Source organism: Paralichthys olivaceus, chromosome 7 (genome assembly GCF_024713975.1).
Source record: "Paralichthys olivaceus isolate ysfri-2021 chromosome 7, ASM2471397v2, whole genome shotgun sequence".
Classification (NCBI taxonomy): Eukaryota; Metazoa; Chordata; class Actinopteri; order Pleuronectiformes; family Paralichthyidae; genus Paralichthys; species Paralichthys olivaceus.
In genome coordinates this window covers 22,437,528-22,447,599 of record NC_091099.1, presented here as the reverse complement: position 1 = coordinate 22,447,599, position 10,072 = coordinate 22,437,528, and the positions used below count along the sequence as shown (strand labels likewise).

The 10,072-nt window shown below is 39.7% G+C and overlaps 1 long non-coding RNA gene across 1 annotated transcript; it reads right to left on the bottom strand.

Moving 5' to 3' along the window:
* Positions 1-1,965: 1,965 nt before the first annotated feature.
* LOC138410894 (uncharacterized) lies at positions 1,966-3,547 on the bottom strand. Its single transcript, XR_011243531.1, has 2 exons — positions 3,255-3,547; positions 1,966-3,051 (listed from the first exon to the last, which is right to left on the bottom strand). It is a non-coding gene; the product is annotated as an uncharacterized lncRNA (long non-coding RNA).
* Between the last annotated feature and the right edge of the window lie 6,525 nt (positions 3,548-10,072).

The following is a 10,072-nucleotide window of genomic DNA, read 5'->3' as shown; positions in this document are numbered from 1 at the left end:
ATAACGTTTTCATTTGATTCTGGATTAAACTAAGATATTCTGCTAGTTTTTAAAAAATGTAATAGTTATTTTGCAAGATTTCATACTTCATAATTTCTGTCGACCATTTCATTTTTAGGGGGATCCTGAATACACTATAGTTAAAGGGATGTTTGAAGGGCTAGATGGCCACTACCCCTTCACTGCCATGCCCAAAACAAAGACATCTAGTGGTGAAGTTGCATGTTGCAGCTGAATACTCGTCACCTCACCCTCCCCTTCCAAGCTTGAAAGAAAACCTAATGGTAGTCTTCAGTCGTCATTAAAACTCAAAAGGTGTTTAGTTTGTCTCATCTGGGCTACTGTAAAAAACATGATAAAAGAGGACCTGCTCCCGATGTAAATATAGAACACAGCAATTACATACAAGTGAAAACATCACAAGGAATATTTATGTTAAATTTCTGTCAATAGATCCCTTTCACTGAAATCTCACACTCTGCCCCTTCAAGGACTCAATGACAACTAAATACTTCCAGTAGCATTGTAAATGTGTTATTCCCCAGCAGTGCTCTAAACAAGCAGACACACTGACAGAGCAGGTACACTGTGGATTAAGTGTTCTGAACACTGAAAGCTATGACACAGCTCACAGAGTTAATATAAAATAATAACAGAGTGTAATGCTTCTTTATTCCGTCTGTTTTTAACCTGTGACTATTGTCCACAGAGGAAACTCATCACTCTTCAGAACAACAACAGGGTCCAAGGGATATTTTCCGCTGGCAGACTCACCACACCCGACACTCCGTTCCTTTGACATTTTTTTTTTAAGGCAGCCATTAGTCTCTTGGCACACAGCTTGCTCTGCGTTATGGAGTTTGTCCCTATCAGCACCTGCCTTCCTGCCAAAATCTGCCCTCGGCCCCACGGCAGCCAAACAAGAGTCTTTAAGTAGCTGAGGGTCGGAGCTGGACAGACACATGAAAGTAGTTGGAGAGCGCTGGTGGCTTTCAGAGAGGCGAAACACGAGCTTGAGTTTTTTCAAAACAAAATTATGGAGGAGAAAAAAAAACGTGGTCAGAATGGAAGTGAAAGGGATTTGATGCAATGAGGCACTCTGTGTGTGTGTGTGTGTGTGTGTTTTTGTGTGTGTGTGTGTGTGTTGATATCAGAGGAAGTCAAACCAGTTGGCTGTCAGCTCCATTTGGCTCCTATCACACTCTCTCCATTTCTCATAGAGAACCATAAGGAACCCCTCAGCATGACCAGTTCCCAGAATGCCCCTCTGCTGTTCCCAATGTTGGCCATTCATCTCCTCTCAACCCCACCTCCCTCACCACTCCCCAGGGTCCTCATTTAAACCCATTTAAACCCTCTGATATGACTGGGATCATGTGTCCTGTGCAGCTCAGCGTGCAGAGCAAGGTATTCTGACTGGTGAGGTCGAGGGTTTGATTCCCACTGGGGGCTGCAAATATCTGCACATAAGCTACTGCAAGGTGCTTCTCGCAAGAAGTGTCAGATGATATGAAGGGGCGCATCTTGAGTAACACTGAAAAGTTTGTTGTAGTTTCTTGGATTAAGTCATATTGTGTAAAGTCACAAGATAAAAAAGTTTGTCAGGAAAAGCAGCAAGAAATACTTGATTGCCAGTTAACTTGTGACACTAATCATATTCATAACCTTCAACTAAAGAAGATACTCTTAACCATTAGTTTAAATGGAATAAGTATGATCTCACTAGGTATATTCAGTTTATCCACCAACTCAACTAAATATAGACCTTCTGCAATTTCAGTTTCACGGAGTATTTGGTTGTTACATGACACTAAAATCACAGCCAGGCCAGCTGTAGGCTACACACCTACTCCAGGAAGACAACAACAAACAAAAACATCATTTCCTCAGTCAGGATGAATAGATAATGTACTCAACACAAAACTTGCAAAGCCATAAAGAATATTAGAGCTTTTTAACTTAACATTAATATCATATAATTTTTTTATTTTATTATTCTGACTTATATATTAGTGCCCTAGAAATTCTTACATATTTCTTCTTTTGATAAGTATTTTACTTCAGTCCTTGTAATATTATATATATCAAAATATGACCTGGCCAAGTGTGAAGTATTTATTTATCAGAAACGTCTTAGACACAAGTTTTGTGGGCTGTTGTAAGCTGGTTTATCTTTGTGCCTTGTTCTACTGGGAGAGAAGGGACTTAGTGCATGAGTGTCAGGTCTTTTTACCAAGTTTCTTGAATGTTTGGGACACTGACCCTCCCGTGTTACTCTGTCACATACGCTGCGGTGGAGGTGCCCGGGACTCATCGCTGACGGACAGTGTGAACCTCCCACATGTTTCTCTTTAGTGAAGCTTGTCTCTGGCAGATGAAGAAAAAGTGCATGTACAGCTTAGCACGTGGTTGCCAATGTTATTTTAGACCAGAACCCCACTCTCAAGTCTCATGTTAAAAGACAAACTGTCATGTTATTTTCACTTGAGAAATATATCTCTAGAAATAGTAATGACCTTCAACGTTAATGAAGCTTTTATTACCTCTGTGGATTATTATAATGCAGAGTTGACCACGTTAACCAAAACCTGACTGCTTGGCTCTAGGGTGCAACTGCCATAATTTAAACCATTCATATACGCCTGTGTGTTTTAGAATAGATTTTGAAATATTTCTGTTGAATTTCAAGGCGCTCCATTGTTTGGCTCCAGACTTGGCTGAGCTGCTCCTCGGTCAACGCTGAAGACCAAAGACGACAGGGCCTGCATGTGGCATCATTTTTAGTCAACACAGGAGCTGTTGTGCTGTTCCTAGAAACATTGGTTTCCTTCATCTCTTTCACATGTGTCCACATTGATTTGACCATATCTCCGCTCCAGGCAGAAGAGGATGATGACATCCTCTGACTGGCTCTTCAGAAACCTGCCATCAGGGGCCGTATGCTTCGGAGGCTGCATTTGAAGACTGATTGTGTCCCAATAATTTTTATGAATGAATAAGGCTTTAAATCAGTGACTCCAGATTGGGACACATCTAGGAATACAGTCATCCCTGTTAAGACACCAAGATGTTAGCACATGTTCTGTGATAAAAATGTACCATCACACTATAGAGAAATATTGATCAAATTAAGACATATTATAAGTACAAATATGATTCACCACAGACTGAAAGAAGGTTAGAGTTCAGTTGATTCATACATTCAACTGTTTATATCATTAAAATGTTTGAGCTTCAGCCTCATAAAGCTGCACCTGCTGCAGTCAGTGCCTCACGCTCAGCCCGCCGTCCAGCTGAATACCTCAGATGTTCTGTAATGGCGATTTCAGGCTCCTAATCAGACACCAGGCACAGAAAACAACACTGAGAGCTTTTCTTTTCCCCTGGTCAGTGGATTTAGACAAACCGCAGGATATAATCCCATTTTCCACTCGCAGACAGAGCTGTGAACCCAGCGAATTTCGCCCTCTAAGTAGCGGAGGCGCCATCCTGCCCTCTGCCGCCCGGCACTCAGCCAGGACAGGGTGGGGGGTCCCCGGCTCGAACCCACCAGGCTATCTGAGAGTGTGTGTGTTTTTTTTAGGAGAGAGAGAGAGAGAGAGAGAAAGACAGAGAGAGAGTCACGCAGTGTGGGGTCCAAATGTTGAAAGAGTAGAAGAAGCTGTGAGAAGTGAATGCAGGAACAGCCCACAGTTTCTGGAATATTTCATTGTTCTGCAGCTTTTTACCTGTTAAGAACAACAAACTCACCCGTTTGACCTTGGTGCTGTTTAAGATAAGATAAGATAAAATAAGTTAAGATAATCAGACACTCAGTCCGTCACTGAAGGGGCTGTCCAGTGCTGTGGTGTCCTGCAAGGGGGTGGGACTACTTAGCTGTCATTCTCTGTCCCACCTGGGTCAAGGGGGTATCCCAGAACCAAGCCTTTCTAATGATGTGCCGTTTCTTCCTGTCCATTGCTGAGCAGGGGCGGATGTAGGATTTTTCTAAATGAGGGGCCATAAAGAAGCCAGAATTTACACTGAATTTAAAGAGAACAACTGTACATGAGCTACATTAGCACTCTTCAACAACAGCAGCTAGATTAACACTCCATACGTTTTCAAAGTGACTTATGGACTTTGCTGTGTAGCTGAGATGGACAATATAAAAAAAAACATATATACAGTATATATTAAAACACAAAAGTGAATTTTACACCAACAAATTAGTCTTAACATGCTGCCTGGAGAGGGATGGATCTCTCTCCCTTCCTCTCTCTCTCCCTCCCTCTCTCTCTCTCTGTCTCTCTCTCTCACACACACACACGCAGTGAGCGATGCACAACAGGTAGAAAACTCTTCCCGTTCCAGACCACTCGTCAAGGATTGATGACACAAAACGTATTGTCAAGCCTGACTGTGTCCGGAGTGTGACAGTTCATCTTCTGCTTGGAACACCCACTGGAAAGCAAGCAAGACTGAACCATGCAGTGAACAGAGAGAGGGGTAAAATATAAAGGCTCCTGAGAAATTTACCAAAAATGGAGAAACAAACCACAAGTTTTATTAATAGATAAAAATATAATTTTCATTACACTAACTATCTAATAATAATAGTATTCTATTATTATGAATTGGTTTTTCAAACTCATACACCCATTTTGGCCATGAATTAAAAGAAACAGGGAAAAGAGTCTCAAAAGTGAGATTTAGGTCTCAAGACACCATCGTGGCTAAAAAACATACAAGTGACAAAAACTGGATCTCAGTGAAAGAAGAAAATCATCTGCTCTCTGTTAACAGGTGGAGTTTAAACTGCAGCAGCCTGAGCTTAGGTCTGATGGTTTTCAAAGCCTCACTTCTGCTGGTCATTTTATATAAACACCACAAGTTGGTATCAGGTTTAATATCGAACCTGCTGAAGCTCACGATCACTGCACCTCGGAGCAGCAGGCCCTGTGGGGCTGCAGGGGGGTAACCTGAGTGGACATGGATCAGGTTGTGTTTTAAGATGTATTTAGACTGAGAGCATGAGTTTTCTTCCTCAAACACATTTCGCTGTTTGATTGAGAAAAAGTTTTCAGATAAGAAAATTCTGAAGTCAAGCGAACGTGGCACAGGGAGTTTAAAGCCTAAATTGAGCTTTGTGCAGTTCTTCTGGTGATTAAATTTCATCTTATGGGAACTTAAAAGTGGTTTTCTTTTCTGGGAATTATCTTGATGAACAAAAAAGTGTCATCTAATAACCTGCAGTGTATGCGATGGAGATTCATCAATGCAATGATGAATGAACAACTGCAGTTGAGGGTTCTGTGTGCTGAGTTGAACCTCTCGGCCTGAATACTTCTTCTCTGAGGAGATCTATAAAACCATTGAGGTAAAATCAAAGGGACAGGGACAAGATCTTCATGACAGAACATTTGCATAAATAATGTCAGTGAATCAAGTACAAGGAAAACAACTGACAACAGTTTGTAATTCAGTGCAGGTGAGTTTAAGCTTTGCATTCTTTATATTCATATTTGATGAAACACAAAGTTAAGATTTATTGACTTGTTTACTTATAAAGCTGGTTTAAAGCAATAAGGAGATAAGGGTTATAATATGAATTATGAATGTTAGTAGTGTTATCAGCGCAGATACACGCTATCTTCACAGCCAATGTGAGTTTGTGTGTCTTTCTGTTCTACAGTTGACTTTTAACTTTACACAGAAAATAACAATCTAATTATGCAATATAGTATGAAATCGTTGATTTGCTTTGCACGTTTCCGTTAAGTTACATTTTGTTTTCTGTTAAACTTCTGATAATACTCCTGATTCCACAAGATTATATTTTATCAGTAACACAGTGGGAACATTTTATTGCTTGCTCTGTGAAGTTTTTCACTTAATTTAATGTCTAAGTGTGAATATTGGCCACAGCTTCAGTCATGTTCAGTTAGTGTGTTCGGTTCAGCGTTTCCATGTCTCACCACAACCAAAACTTTCCCTCGTACTTGGACAGTGTTTTGGGTTCCCATGGCGTCCGTGGAGAGATTGGTCTACCATATTGAGTCTGATGTGGAAAACAAGACTTCCAGGTCGCAGCGTCCCCTCCGGTAACATGGCAGGATCGTTTGTCCCCCGTGGGAGTTTCCCCCCTGGACACTTCCCTCAGGTCCTCAGACTGGCTGCTGTCCCCTCCAGGCCCTAAACCCTGCAGTGTCCCAGCCTGCTGCCTGCACGGGGGTTGTGGGGGTTCAGGGTGGAAGCAGTGTCAGAGGTGGAAGTGGATGTAGTTTCCAGATGCTCCACCAGTGTTTGGACTGCTGACTCTGCAGCCCCGGGCTGTTTGTGTACACTAAGGTCCATGATTTACGGTTTATTATCTCTTATAGTCCTTATTCACCTTTTTAGTTCCATCCTGCACAGTCTCCTGTTCTCATCCACACTTTTTTAAATGTTGTAATATTGCTTGGCTTTGGTTTTGCTGCATGTAATTACCAACTCATCCCCAAGTCTGGTATTGACACACTGTTCATCATAAGCATCATCATCTCTTGATTATTTCGTTCAGTCAAAGAATCTTTCAGTCGTTGGGGAATTCTCGCCACTATTGTGATCTAATGAAGGAGTAAATATATTAAAACATGAATACATAAAAAAGTTTTAAAAATTGACTAACCATTGGAATACACTTCCTGCAGAGGTTAGAGTATCAACATCCATGCCAGGTGTAACATATACAGCATAGACAGTGTGTGTAGTATACATTAAGAATATCTTTCTGTTCATTATTATTGTTTATTTTTTGACAAACTGATTGAACATTGTTTGACATTTATATGTATATAAAGAGTACACACACAAACACACACATCTTATATATAATATGTATCTATGTGTATATAAATATATATTCTGTATAATACATATATTATATATATACACATGTTATTATATATGACTATAATTTAATTGTTTTCTACATAAACAAAATATAGCAAACCTATATGATCTACCTAAAGAAGTGGGCCAGTGTGTTTGTGTAGCTCTGTGACCTTTGACCTCCTGACTGGGGGTCATTGTCTCAGTACGACAGGTGTCTGTCCATCTGTGAAACACATAACAGCTCTGCTCCACTCTGAGCTAAGGAGACATATAAACATGGCAGACAGACACATACTGTAGATAGACAGAATTATTATGTTCTATTCATTTCCTTCCACAACAAGAAAACTCCAAAATATGTTGTAACATGATAGTAGAAACCACACTTTGAATCTTACAAACTTTAACTCAACATATTATGCACACATTAGACTCTGTGGCTGAGGATGTAGAGCGGTCATCCACTAACCAGAAGGCTGGCAATTCAATCCCAGTCTATAAATATGTATATGACAAAACAGCATACCATAACAAACAAGCTGTCAAAACAATTATCTAATTATATATCTATCTATATCTATATCTATCTATATCTATCTATATCTATCTATCTATATATATCTTTAAAGGTGGAGGGGGGCTGGAGCCAATCCCAACTCCCATGTCTCACACATTGAAGTGAGGTAGCACAGGCGGGACAAAGCCATTGTTTGTCCAGTGACAAATAAGTCTCAAGTCCTAATGATAAAGTCTAGAGTCAAATGTAAAGACAGAGAAGTCCCAAATTAGTCCCAAATCAAGGATTACGAAATCCAAAGTCAAGACCAAGTGCTAATCTTTATTGTTCAAGTCTTAAACAAGTCTTGTGCACTCTTCAACCTATTAATTGTTCTCACAATCTTGCCCTACAGAGTAACACTTACTATACTTAATTACTTTTAAAATGTTTATAATTTTCAAATAAACTTTAGAAACAAGACACTCATTTCACAGCCTATTTATAAATTATACACACACAAATTAGAGTGAGTACTGAATACAGCTTTTGAACACTAGTGAATACTTACTTATACTGTATCTTAACAGTCATGCTAACAGAGCAGGTTGATATTAGTGGGTGGGTGAGTGAGGTGCGTAAGTGAAGCGAGTGAATGAGTGAGGTGTGTGCGTTGGATTGAGTGAGTGAGTTGCTTTTACAGTATGTTATTATGTTCTTATTCATCAGTAAGACTTAAAGGTGCAGTGTGTAGAATTAAGTGACATTTAGTGTTGAAATTGCATGTTGCAGCTGAATACCCCTCACCTCACCCTCCCCTTCCAAACATGAAAAAGAACCTGTCCAGTCTGGACTACTGAAAAAAAATGGCAGCCTCCGTAGAGAGGACCCCATCAATGTAAATATAAAGTATTTAAATATAAAGGGCCTTTTCTGGGGTAAAGAAAACTACAATTTATACAATGTAGATGAAACGAACTAGTGAAAACATCATGAGGATTATTCTACATTAAATTTCTGCCAATAGATCCCTTTCACCTAAATCTTACTGGCCCTTTAAACCACATCAACCCTTTGTGGGCAGACCTGAAGATGGTAGTGCACAGACTCTTCCAATCGAAGCTAATTGAGTTTGACAGGATCTGCCTGAATTAGATAAACTGCCCATATCCAGGAGTGCAGAGCTCGTAGGAACTCATGAAAGAAAACCGGAAGCTGTAACTGATGCCAAAGGCACTTAAGCCATATTTAAATATTTAAATAAAAAGGAAAAGATTCTTAAAGCATGATTTAACTTATGTATATTTAATTACTTTTGAATTAAATCTAACTAAGATTATGTAGTTTTAACTCTAACTCCAGAGTATAACAATCTTACATGAGTAACATGTGGAGCTCCTCTAATTATCCTTCAGTTAAATCTCTCCTCTGTTTAAGTGACGTTTTCCACCACAAATCATTCATCTTCATCACTGGGAAATGTTCCTTCTTCACAGACATGGAACAGTATCAATCATAAATTGATGATGTTTTGTCTGCTCTCTCAGGCTAACGTTTGGGGGATAGACCTTAAGTTACAGGTTGATTCCTGTGGCCCCCGTCCCTCCTGGAGAGGTTTGCTTTCCAAAATATTACTGTATCAAACCTTGAAAACTTGAACCTGAAATACTACAATAAAAGCTTTTTGTATATTGCAAATCATTATCAAAAAGAATCACTCAAAAAGAATCAATCTGTAACTATAATGATAAGCAATTAATTAGTTATTTTTTTTAGTTAGTCATTTTAAAAGTACAAATACTGTACTTAAGATAACATTTTAACATTATAACTTTGTTCTAATATTGGATTTTGAACTTTAGTTGCAAGTGTAGTTGCCTGTAGTTTTGCACTCATTTATATTTGTGTATTAATGTTAAGTACACTTTTACTAGGTAATGTATTAAATTCAACTTTCCCTTGCACCGTCTAGGCAATGGAAAGTATCAATTTAGCACCAGTCCCTGAAAAACCAAATGATACTCAATCCTTCATGTAATAGATGCCACCATGTGTTTGGTATACCTTTGGCGACAGCGCATTGTGTAAATGTCTGGCGACTTCCAATAAGTGCATTGAACCATGAGGTTACAAACCCAGACCCACGAGAATCATGTAAGTAAATTAGCTTCAAAAAAGCCTAACTACAAAGTGCTACATGTAAGTGCAACATATAATCACAAATTGACTTAGACCATCATCCTCTTGGCCGAGGTGCAGTTGGAAGAGATGTGTCTTTAGTCTGCGGCGGATGAAGTGTAGACTTTTTTCTTTCCTGATGTCAATGATGACGGCATTCCACCATTTGGGAGCCAGGACAGAAAACAGTCGTGATTTTGTTGAGTGACTAGGTGTCCCTCACAGTGAGGGAGCAGCAAGCCGATTGGCCGATACAGAGCAGAGTGGACGGGCTGGGGTGCAAGGTTTAACCATGTCCCGGATGTAGACAGGCCCGATCCATTCACAGCACGGTCAGCAGTCTTGAAGCGGATACGCGCAGCTACTGGTAACCAGTGAAGGGTAACCCCAAATGGTTGTGCTGTTCTCATTGAAAAAGTGCCGCCCATAGATGCATTGTATGAATGGGTGAATGGAGAAACAGTACTATAAAGAGCTTTGAGAGATCATCAACACTAGAAAAGCTTTATATAAATACAGGCCATTTATTATTCTTTTGTGCTG